This window comes from Lissotriton helveticus, chromosome 11, assembly GCF_964261635.1.
Source record: "Lissotriton helveticus chromosome 11, aLisHel1.1, whole genome shotgun sequence".
Classification (NCBI taxonomy): Eukaryota; Metazoa; Chordata; class Amphibia; order Caudata; family Salamandridae; genus Lissotriton; species Lissotriton helveticus.
Genome location: NC_136072.1, coordinates 989,647,319 through 989,659,647, shown reverse-complemented (window position 1 = coordinate 989,659,647; position 12,329 = coordinate 989,647,319). Strand labels below are relative to the sequence as shown.

At 46.7% G+C, this 12,329-nt stretch overlaps 1 long non-coding RNA gene across 2 annotated transcripts in view; it reads right to left on the bottom strand.

Moving 5' to 3' along the window:
* The window catches only part of LOC144792371 (uncharacterized), a 97,821-nt gene that overhangs the window by 53,701 nt on the left and 31,791 nt on the right, over positions 1-12,329 (bottom strand). The window contains exon 8 of one of the 2 annotated variants that reach the window (XR_013602546.1): positions 9,017-11,060. The exons of the other annotated variant lie outside the window; for it this stretch is intronic. This is a non-coding gene — a long non-coding RNA (uncharacterized LOC144792371). Of the gene's footprint in view, positions 1-9,016; positions 11,061-12,329 lie in introns of those variants that run through there. 2 annotated transcript variants of the gene reach the window in all.

The following is a 12,329-nucleotide window of genomic DNA, read 5'->3' as shown; positions in this document are numbered from 1 at the left end:
GTCCTTGGGGTCCGCCTTGGGCTTCTTGAGGAGGGCGTTGATTTCGGCGTGCTTCCAGCTTTCCGGGAATGTCGTTTTTTCAAAGGGGATGTTGATGACCGTCCGTAGTTGGGGTGTGATGGCTGCGTCTGCTTTGTTGAATACGTGGTGTGTGCACGGGTCTGACGGAGATCCTGAGTGGATGGAGTTCATGACCTTGCGTGTCTCGTTGTCGTTGGATCAGGAGGTCAGGCGGTTGGTGGTGGTGGTGTTCGCAGTGGAGGTGAAGTCTGGTGTAGTCGGGGCAGTCGTGGTGTTGAAGCGGTCGTGGATGTCAGCGATCTTGCGATGGAAGAAGGTGGCCAGTGAGTCGTACAGTTCTTGTGAGGGTGGGATGTAGTTGGCGTTGGCGCTGGGGTTGGAGAGTTCCTTTACGATGCTGAAGAGCTCTTCGCTGTTGTGTGTGTTGTTATCCAGGTGGTCTTTGAAGGAGGACCTCTTGGCTAGTCTGATGAGGTGGTGATGTCTGTGGGTGGTGATGTCTGTGGGTGGCATCCTTGTGGGCTGCGTGGCTGTCCGGTGTGTGTTCGTGGAGCCATTTCTTCGCCAGTTTCCAGCATGCGCGTTTGGAGGTGGAACTCATTGGTGTACCAGTTGGCTCTCTTGCTGGCGTGGTTGTTGGAGGGTTTCTTTAGCGGGGCGAGGGTGTTGGCACAGTCGTCGATCCACTGTCTGAGGTTGCGGGCTGCGGCATCTGGGTTGGTAGGGTCGGTGTGTGGATTCTGGGAGAGGGTGGTGATCAGCTGGTCTTCGGTGATTTTGCTCCAGCAGCGGCGAGGCAGCTGTTGGGTGCGGTGGTGCGTGGTTGGTTTTATGAAGGTGAAATGGATGCAGCGGTGGTCGGTCCAGTGGAGTTCGGTGGTGTGGTTGAAGGCGAAGTGGGTGCTTGTGGAGAAGACGGGGTCCAGCGTGTGGCCAGCGGCATGGGTGGGTGCAGTGACGAGGTGTCTGAGGCCGAGGTTGGCGAGGTTGTCGATCAGGGTGGCGGAGTTGGTGTCGTTGTTGTTCTCGAGGTGGTAGTTCAGGTCCCAAGGAGGATGTAGTCCGTGGAGGCGAGTGCATGGGTGCTGGCGAGGTCAGCGATGGAGTCACTGAACTGAGCCCAGGGTCGGGGGGTCTGTAGACGAGTGTTCCTCGAAGTACAGGTGTTCGGCGGTGTTGAGGGTGCCTTCGTGGGTGGCGACCTTGAGGGTAGACTTGTGGATGATGGCTATTCCTCCTCCGATTCCGTTGGCACGATCCCTGCGGGTGATCTTGTAGCCATCCGGGATGGCTATGGCGATGTCGGGCACCAGGTCTCGGTCAGGAAGGCCACATCTGGGGCGGAGGTGTCGAGCAGATCCCAGAGCTCGACAGCGTGTTTGCGTGCGTAGCGGGTGTTGAGGAGTAAGCAGCGGAGGTGGTTGGGTCCAGTGCTTGGAGGTTTGGTGGCTCTGTTGCAGGTGAAGCTGCAGGTGCGGCAGGAGAAGGATCCGTGGGTCCGTTTCGGGGCAGCCTGGAAGCATGTGTGGTTTCAGCCGGCGTTGAGTGCATGGAGGGTGCTGGCGTCGTAGCGGAGTCTGGTGTTGACGTACACGGGGTCCAGGGGTTCTGGCACTGAGCGTGGTCCAGGCGCAGACGGGCTCACCTTAGGTGCGCAGCGTCTGGCATATATGGGGAGGTGGGAGGGAGGATCAGTTGGGAGGCGGGAGCAGCGAGTGGGCAGTGGGGGGGGCCACAAGGGGCCCAGCAGTGGAACAGAAGCAAAATGGGACACAAGAGGGGAAGAAGGGTGGTACAAAAGGCAAAAGGGCACAGAGAGGGAAAAAGAACAAGTGGCACAGAGCACAAAAACGGGGCACACAGGCAAAAGGGGCACAAAAGGGGGGAAATGAGTGGCACAGAGCACAAAAACGGGGCACACAGGCAAAAGGGGCACAAAGGGGGGAAAAACGAGTGACACAGAGCACAAATTGTGCTCTGTGGGGTCACAGAGAGGGGGAGCAGTGGCACAGAAGCCAAGGACACTTACCAGTGAGTCGGCGGCGGCAGCAGGGGCACACAGTCGGAGCTGCGTGGAGGAGGAGCGACCTACCTGGAGATTCAGGGGTCGCATTAACATAACATAATCACCTTGATCTATCACCTCTGGCATGTAGCTGTGCCTCGTATTTCCTGTAGCCTACTTCCTCAATCTGCCTACTAGGTAGGTCCCTGTGTTTGTTTCTCAGGTCCCGATGCCCTTGTCGTTTTGCAACCCTTGAGCCAGGTGGAACTCTTCTTTCCAGATTTATTTTTATAGCCTCACAATGTCTTTGGTCAGCCCGTTCCCTGGCCCCCTAAGTAGTCTTAATACAAAGTCCCTGCAATACAAAACTTAAATGTGTTCCACTCCACTGTCATGTTGCTAACCGTCCCATTGTTTTCCGTAAAGTAGTCTGTAATATCTTTCTCCAGGAAGTCTCGAAATAGGGGGCCTTATTTATGAAGGCCTTGCGCCACCGGTGCGTCACTTTTAACATGGGAAAAAGTGACGCACCGGTGGCGCAAGGCCTTCATAAATAAGACCCAGGGTGTCTGGACACTGAGTTTTCATGTTGGTTTTTTGCGGATGTCTAGCCACATTCCACAGCCATCTTGAGGGCTTGTGGTCTGATAACGGGCACAGTAACAAAAAAAAAACAATTTACAACACCCTTAAAAAAAACTCTCCACAAATAAATGAAAGCCCCAATCAGAAGACTTCACTGTGCGCAGACTAGCCAGTATAATCATCTGGGTCCATTTACATATTGAAGCAGCTGGCACTACAGGCAGCAGTATCAACCTACATTTTGTAAAGTTGTAGTACCAGGTGTTCTCTGGTATGAACACACCTAGTGGACATTTAGTATGCTGCAAAAATGAGTTTCTGCCTGGCCTTCTGGCCCTGCTGAATTTACCTTAAGATTAAAAGGCAATGAAACATGTTGACCTTCCATAATTGCTGGTCAGAATATGAGTCTATGTTTTAACCATGTTCCAGGTTCTGGATTATTTAACGTATGTGTGGTACAGTTCCCTGTACACATGTTTAGTTTTTTTTTTAGTGTATGTAAGCACTCTAGGTTTTTGAGAGCCTGCCTATACACTACTTGCAGTATGTTTTTGCCGGGGCATGTAGGTGATGTACCCTACCCTCGGTGCTGTCAAAGATAGTGACAGACGGTAATGGGTTTCTCGGTTATTACTCTTGAATATCGTCCCTGCAACAAGGAGCTCCATGGTTAATGAGAAGGAGGAGCTAGGAGGAATGTTACTTAATGGCTCATAGGGATACCTTATGTGAGGCGACTGCTAATTTGTTTAGGTGTAACACTATTTTTGAAGAGGGCCATGAACAAACCATGTCATTCCTGACCAGATTATTATACTGCTAGTTCCTATACAGTGAAGTATTATTATTGAGGTCTTCTTTATTTGTGAAGATATTTTTTCAGGGTTGTGGGAAATTGGGGTCTTTTGTGACTGTCTTGTTGTGAGTGGAGGCTCCCCCTTTTTCCTAAATTCCCCTTTATTTGAAATGTCTGATAACATGCAACCTAACTATTCCCTATCAAGTACCTTGCTACTAATTTGTCGATTACACACAAATAAATCCAGCCTAAACTGTAGCTTAAGCACTGTTGAGTACTAGAAACATTTCCTATTCAGAGGGTGCATGTTCCTCCATGCATCACCAAGATTTCCACCACATGTAGCCACGCCAGCAGTTTGAGTTCCTAGAAGTGAAGGGGGGGATCTGTCTAAATCAATGTCCAGAATGCAGTTATAATCCCCAATGCCTGGGGACTGGGTACCAGGAAATGAGTGAAGGAGTCTAGAAACCCAGTTTGATTCGTGCCTGGGCCCTACACCACCATGAAGAGTAATGGCTCACTGTCGGGGGAGCAGTCCACCAGCTCTTCAGGTCCACCCATTTTGTGTGAACTACCAATGGGGTGAGAGGCGATATCCAAATCAATACCCCTCTGGCAAATGCTGAATATGTTGTACCAATTACTTGGCCTCTCCACCTCCTAGTAAGTTTCTCTATCTCTATTCATCTGTATTTCCTGATGAATGCAATGTGTGTTGGCTTACATTCCAGGTAAGTCTGACTTCTGTCTCTTTACAGGTGAGGCCATACCTTGCACATTCCTTGACAGTATGTTTTCGGTAAGTGATGTTTACGTTTGTCTAATGCCCATAATAAATCTTCACCGGTTGCAGGCGGACTAGAAATTCATCTTGTAAATAATGGTTGTTAGAGGACAACCATGAATTGAAATAAAAATCAACATGCTGGCGGACTTGAAAGTCATCTTGTAAAAAATGGTTGTTAGAGGACAACCATGAATTGAAATAAAAATCAACATTCTCAACTCATGCTTTCCAGGCAAAGTATAAACAGGCATCTTGTCAAACAAGAACCACAAGCAAGATAGCTCCACATTTACTGTCATTTTGTAAAACCAGTTCCACTGGAACAACAGGGGGTTTTCTGAATCTGCTTAAAGTACATGTTTCCGCATTCCATGCCTCGCCTTTCCCCAACAATATAATTAAACTGGCAGCAGACACAGCCCTGTGAATTTCACTAGGCAATCTATAGTGCATTGAGCATAAGCTTGTCTTTGGCACCATTAACCAAAGGCAGTGAGTAGCATTACATTAGCAGTTCTGCAGACCTGGCGGTCAAGGCGAGTCTCTTGTTTGTATCCTGGTCTGAGTCTCCACTCTATCCCTCCTCTGATCCTAAAGCTCCCACTTGCTCTGACATGCCAGTGTCCAATAGCTGTCAATTTTGGTCCAGTATCTCCGTGACCACTCGGGCTTTCTCCTACACTCCTTGCTCTTTCATGGGTTTTCTTTTCAGCCTCCTATTCATCTGTTTTCTGGGACACTGTGTCAAACCATCTCTTATGTCATAATCTTCCTGCAGCACCATTACGCCCCTGGTCTAGGGCCACTGCCAGGAATCCTTTGGGGTTGTAAAAAAAAAAAAAAGGAATCATCCACTGCAACTCTGAGTTTAGCCGGATGCATGAGGGCATACTGCAGGCCCATCTGACGTAATGTCTTTTAATTCCAACATAGGAAATTCTCAGTCTTTGAAATTCAAATGTCCAGTTGGGGATAATAGTGATAGTGTTCCCAGTTTGTTATGGCCCTTTCAATCTCATGAGCTGGAGAATGATGTCTCTTTCCCTATAACTGAACTGGTGGGACACCACTGGTCGTATTAGAGGATCCAGGAGAGTAAGGTACCTTGGGACCCACAGAGTCCTCTATAAAGAGAACAGGTGTAGAGCTTTCCCTGCAAACATGGTGTCGATTAACCCTTTCTCAAGAAACAACATCATATTTGGGCCCACCGTTAGCTCAGACATGCCAATGATTCAAGTCAATATATTTAAACAAAACAAGGGGACCCAATGTGGTATACAAGGACCTTGGGTATTGATAATTTTTAAGAACAGTGGTCCTTGGCAGAGGTCTCCTATAAATAAACAATCAATATAGACTCAAATAAGTACTATATTCCTGCTGTCCAGTCAGACAGTGAGATTTAATGAACATCTGGAGAAGGATCTGGAGAAGACACAAAGTGGGACACAGTCCTGCATCCCACACATTACAGTAAACAGAAAGTAATGAAAACAAACATTCAGGCAGGGTAATAAGGACTTGTTTGCAATGTGAACAATTAAACAAGCAAAATGAAAACACAACCGTTACACTTTAATATCAAATTAAGTTGTGTACACGGTGTCAAGCAAGTGGACGACGTTTCAATCCCTTTGCGAAGATAATGGGATCATCATCAGGACAAAATTAATGCATGCCTGAGGACCAAAAGGCTTGCGGAACAATAAAAAGAGTGGGGAAGAAAAACAGGGGAAAAATAAATTGAGAGTAGAGTAATTAAAATGACATTCCTTATCAACATTGTGCGTACATCGAGGGTGCTCATGGTGACTGGGAGGGTTTGGGTGAGTTGATGGTCTAATTGAATGGGCTTACCAAACTCTGTGAAATCGCCAAGGTAGGTGAAGGTGTTGGTCAGACAGATATGTGATAGCCGGAAAAGCAATGGGCTGGATTTGGGTGAAACCTAGATTGAATGAGCCAGTCAGTGGGGAAGGAATGGTAAAGGTGGAAGGAGGAAAGAAAGTGACCTAATGCGAGAGGACTTACCACAGGTGCTGTGGCGGAGTGACCTTGGCCAGCCGGATATCTGGTAAGGGTGACAATGGGACACGAGGGCCTATGGAAGGAATCAAGGTATCAGCAACAGTGTTGGATGGGGTGCTAAAGGGACGGTGGAGGTAAAAAATGGGAAGGGTTACCTCCGAGCATTCTTGTAATGCGGTCCAGTGCTGGCAAAGGAGGACTACTGGTAGAGTCTGAAGCCGTGGGCAAGGCAGGGAAATTAAAAAGCAGCAATGGTCAGACTCCTGGTCACGTCTGTGACCGTCACCCGGAGTGGGCCGATCGGGTGTCCTTGATCAAATGATAGCAGTGTTGAGGCCTGCGGGAGAAGGGAGTGACATGAGTGGGAGAGCAGCGGCTGGGAAAGGAAGGGGGGCCGGGGAAATGCTGGCTCTTACCTGTAATTGGGAGGGACAATGGAAAAGTGGTCTGCAGTGGCGTGGCCAGTGTTAGGTGAAGGCACTACCTGTTATTGACCATATACTTAACTCAAGACCATGTCCCCATGCTGTCCCTACCCTTTTTATTCTACAACTTCTTGAACTATGTCCTACAAGAAACTTCTTCGCCTTTGATGACGAGTAGTACCAACAGGTAAAAGGCACATAATTGGGGGCAGCCTCTGCCCCCATCCTGGCTATACTCTTCATGGACCATCTAGAAATGACCAAAATCCTCTCCCCGAATAATCCCCTTCATTCCGGAATAACTCTCTGGAGACGATACATTGACAAAATGTTCCTGATCTGGCATGAGAATGAAGATACCCTAAAAGAATTCCTACACTGGCTCAATAATAACTGCCAAGGTCTTAATTTCACTCTTGCATGCAACATAACCTCCATCCCGTTTCTCGATCTAACCATTCACGACTCCAATGGTGAATTAATCACAAGTTTATACAGGAAACCTACTGAGTGCAACACCCTTCTTCAGTAGGAGAGTAATCACCCACGTGCACTGCGTGAATCTTGCGGATCATACGCAACTGCTTCCTCAAAGAAGATTATTTCCGTGAAGCTTCTTTTCTGTCCACAAAGCTGCTTGCTTGCAGATATTCCCGGCGACTTGTACACAATATGCTCAAGAGAGAATGGTACTGTCCCAGGGAGATTCTTCTATCCCCCAAACCCAAGTCCAACCAAAACCGCATGGTATGATTTACCACCTTCTCACTAGTCTTGCATACCATCCGGAAATCTATTCTTAAACACTGGACCATCCTTAACGCAGGAATCATGAAAATTGAACACCCACTGTTCGCATTCTGCAAAAGTCGAAATATAAAAGATCACCTTGTCAGAGCAGCTCTTCCCAACTCCAGATCCGTTATCACACTAGATGAACATTGGGACCTAGACCACCTCACAGAACATGAAAAATGTGGAAATTGCAGTGTATGTGATTTTACTATTGAAGGTAAAGAATTCACTTTGAATAATGTTAAAGTGAAGTCACAATTGTTTTCTAACTGCAATACATGTAATGTATGTGATCCAATGCCCATGTCGTAAAATCTACATTGGACAAACCACCCAAAAAGCGAGAACCCGAATTTGCCAACACCGCAACCGAATCTGCTGCAAAACTCCAAATACCCCTCTCATTGAACACTTTTCTACTGTTGGCCACAGCAAAGATGACATTAAATGGACACTAATCAGTTTGGTGAAACCCCCACCAAGATGCGCAGACATTGGACAACTTTTAAATAAGGAAGAACTTAAATGGATCCTGCGCACTAGAAGCATATAAACGGACTGAATCGAAAGGAAGACTGGACAACTCTATTTTAAAGCCCAAGAACACGCTGCTTCCACTTGTATGTTTCCAGACCTTATGTTGACAGGTTATGGAACTCTAACTCACTCTGTCTCCATGGCTTTTCTTCTACTACACTCTCCTTCCATGCAGTTTTTCCTCTGTTCCAATGTGTCCACGTAGGTTGATTGCTAACCAACTGGCTGCCCGCCTTTCCTCCTTATTCACATTACTTTCTGCATCTAGTGCATGCACACCACGTTAGCCACATGGCTTCATATGCTTCCATCACTCTACTTTTGGAATGTGCTCCATTCTTTAGGCATGACCGAGCTCCCCTCGCATTATTCTCGGCTGCAACCAATTATACGGTTTCTCTATCTTTACTCATGCACGTACTCCTCCTCACCCAATGTGGATGCCATTGCGCCCTTTTCATTCTCTGCATCATGTCACGCCCCACACGTTATTTAATAGTGCAGACGTTTTTCCCCAGCGTCTGAACACCCAGCCATTGCGCACCATTCAGCGAAATCGTCTCGCAGGTAAGCTCCCGTTCTCTGCCCGAGAGAAAGCTCTCTCTACTTTTCCCCCCAACCCCCTTGGTCTAACCCACTTCCTACTCCACTCTCCGTAGGTAGTCGAGCGTAAAACTGGGCACGCCACCACTGATCAGTTTTCTATTGTCCCGCCCAATTACAGAAAAGCGGCATCATTCCCCCGACGCGCCTTGCTTTCCCAGCCGCTGCTCTCCCACTCATGTCACTCCCTTCTCCGAAGGCCTCAACTCTGCTATCATTTGATCACAGACACCCGATCAGTCCACTCCGGGTGAAGGTCTCTGACCTGATGTTTTGAATGTGGCTTCTCACCAATAAGCCACACCCAATCACTAAACACCCACCTGGGAGGCAAATATATCATTACACTTTTGAATAAAATACAATTTTGAGCATTTCTTACCACCCCTGGCACAGCAAGACTTCAACAGAAAACAAACAGCATCTTTTGAAATGGGGTTTTATTTAACAACATGCAAAGACTCTATCACTTTTAGAATAAGGCTTGGGGTTTATTACATAATACTCTCCAAACAAAGGCTATCTCAGATACCAAATTCATAGGATTCAAATATATGTAGCCAACGTATAATCTAAAGGCAGCGATAAATAACTGAGCAAACTATAATACTGATTAATAAACAAGCAATAACTAATATAAGATAAGATACACTGGACATCCTGCAAGAGATCAGAAAGATATATACACACAGTAGAGGATCACTCTGGATGTGCACCTCCCACACCGCAAAGAAAACACCTCAAACGATCACAGCCACTGGCTCACATCACAATGGCAATAATCACAAAACTCAATACATCACCTGATGCATACACTGTCCACTTCTGGCCGGGGAAGTCTTTACACAGCCGGGGATCAGAGCTCAGCAATCAGGGTTTAATCCGAGATAGACACGTCTGTCCTCACTCGTAATCCCAAACTTCCACCAGACCAGTGGCGGCTCCCCCTTTTTAATACAAATCCAAACATAATGAAGCTTCTAGCAAGCCATGCCCCCTCGTTCTCATGAGAGTCCGTACCAGTCTGCCCAAGGCCACGGCATCGGTTGATCAGGCCTTTGCTCATGGCTTCGAAACGGACCACGCACATTCCTCTGATAAGAACTGGTTTCTACTAGCACAAAGAGTGTAGAAAACAAGTGAAAGCAAAACATTCCCTCTCCAGCTCTGCAGCTCTGTGCAGGACAGAAAGGCCCCAAGCAAGATAGAATTGAAAAGCAAAATGACATGAGAGCATGTCAAAGGCAATAGTCAGCACTGCCATAAAGCAAGGTAAAGTCAGAAAACAGAATGGTCAAAGCCAATAGTAAGAACTCATAATTCTCACAAAGGCACAATACACATTCCTGCACAACTACACACCTTCAAATACACATCCCACAAGCTCTGCTCAAGGCAAGACTATTCCACTCCATAACAGCTCCCACTGAAAGACAGCAAGATTACAGAACAGAAGAGAAGCAGGCAAATGCAGGACCATCCTACATTAAGGAACACATTAAAATCAATTAAAATGGTGATAGTTGGAGGTCATCATTAGGTGCCAAACTACAAAAGTGGCTCTTTCACTACATTCCACCCCATGACCTTCGACAATCACCATTCACATATATCAAACATTGAATCACTTAACTAAAGACATAACTATCAATGAAAAACTGCATATCTCAACAATAAAACACAACTATGATTGAAAAAAATCAGTAAAACAGTAAAACCACAAAAGCATATGTCAAAGCAAGTCCCAACTGAAAGACACAATTATGTCATTTCTCAATTGAAAGAAAAACCATTTAAAACTACATTTCTGGAGAGAAAGACACAAAACTGAAAAACATTGCTAAATATATGATAAAGGGAATAACTCAGATGCATAAAAGAACTCTAGCAAATGTTTGGATGCTCGTTGAATGATTAAACTGGAAACACTACTGCTTAAAGCAGCCAACCTAATATGGATTGTAAAGTTCAGTCTGTAGCCCAGAAAATATCTACTCTAATTGCAGCACAACATCTCAGTTATTCATCTCTTTCCATGTTCAAACCAACAGTTCTTCTGTGTGAATGACACACAGCTCTCATGTATTATATTTTCATCTCATGTCAAAGTCAAAAAAACAGCTTCCATTGCAGCACATTCTGCTGCTCACTATACACCTGAAAATCAACAGTCTGTCTGTGTGAAAGGCACACAGCCTTCTCGCTAGTCGCGTCATCTCCATCTCTAACACATCAGTTCAGGTTGCTTGGCAAAGAAGGACCCCATCTGGTCCATTCAGCAAAGGCGGACCCCATCCGGTCCAGTCAGCCACAGAACTTCAGCTTCCCTCAGCTACAGGACATCAACTTTCACCGTCCGGCTTGGCAGCTCCAACAGGCGTTGGGGGGGTTAGGGGAGGGGGCCACACACGAGGGGCAGGGGAGGAGGAAGGCAGCACTTGCACCCCGGCACCGCAATCTGGCAGTCTGAAACGATAAACAAGTATCACTCTTCTTGCAAAAAACATTTTTCATCACTGTCTGCATAGCTCTCCGCTAGCTCTGGGGAATTGTCTGAGAATTCTACCCACGCTTTAATCTCTGAATCCTTGGTACAGCAAGAAGGGCTATTTCTCCACTCACTGCTGGATATGTGCTCCATGTATCTATTGGCAGAAACCCAAGACACTTCATCTGCTCTGGTAATTTTCCTTTCCTCAACCGGCGTTTCACTTTCTATGGGCTGGCTTTTGCATTCTGGCACATAAGAATCCCAATTCAGATTAAATCTAGGGGAAATCCCTTCATTTTCTGCCCACCTGCTTGTATGATCTTTATCTCCTAGTTGCTCGTATTTAGGTATGTACACCAAATCTGAATCGTGTCTCCAAGACTTTAGCCTTGTCATCTGTAAGGAAATCAAAGGTTGGCTGGAGTTTGGCAGTTATCGGAAGTTGGGGGAATTGGTGAGCGGGGGCGGGGAAATGTTAAGGGTTACATTAGAGGGCATTTGTTACGGTTGCAGGAAGGCAAATAGGTGTGTAGGTCTTAGGAGGGTAACAGTTAGTGGTAGGTGGGAAGATGGTGAAATATTTAATGTACTGCAATTTATGTTTGGATGTTGCAGGGTGGCGGGTTTTTATCATGCGGGGATCGTAGGGGTGGGGGGAGGAAATGTAATGGTGGTGAGGTAATTCGATGTGTAGAGAGGTGTTAGTTTTGTAAGGCAAAATTGCCAGTTTAATAAAGTGTGATGTGCACCTGTTTCAATGAAGCGGCCGTTTACACACAAATATGGGTGTCAGTGTTGCTTGCCCCCCTTTCCTCCCTCCCAAGAAAGGCAAGTGCAGTTTCTGACCGTCAAGCTGCCGGAGAAGGAGCTGCTCCCGCCCTCCAATGAAGAGGCCGTGGCCCTGCCGGCCAAGGAGCCCCCTCCCCCGGCCGGCTCCGGTTAGTCACATCAGCGACACTTTCTCCAGGGCTAGGGGTAGGAAACCCCAAGCTGTGAACAGAGCTTCAATCAAGGGCTTTTTCCTGTCTCATATCAACTTTCTCCTTTTGTGCTGATTGTCGATGACCTGTTCTCCGATGGATGGACTCGTCTAATCGCTAATATTGGTGTTTTGGTAAAAAAATACAACACCCTATGTCTCGAAAGGATGCATCTTATCTTATGATCCCACTGTATTTCGTGGAACTTTAAATCGTACTTCACACGGGGCGATTGCCGTTTCCCCCACTCATTTGCCTTGTGTT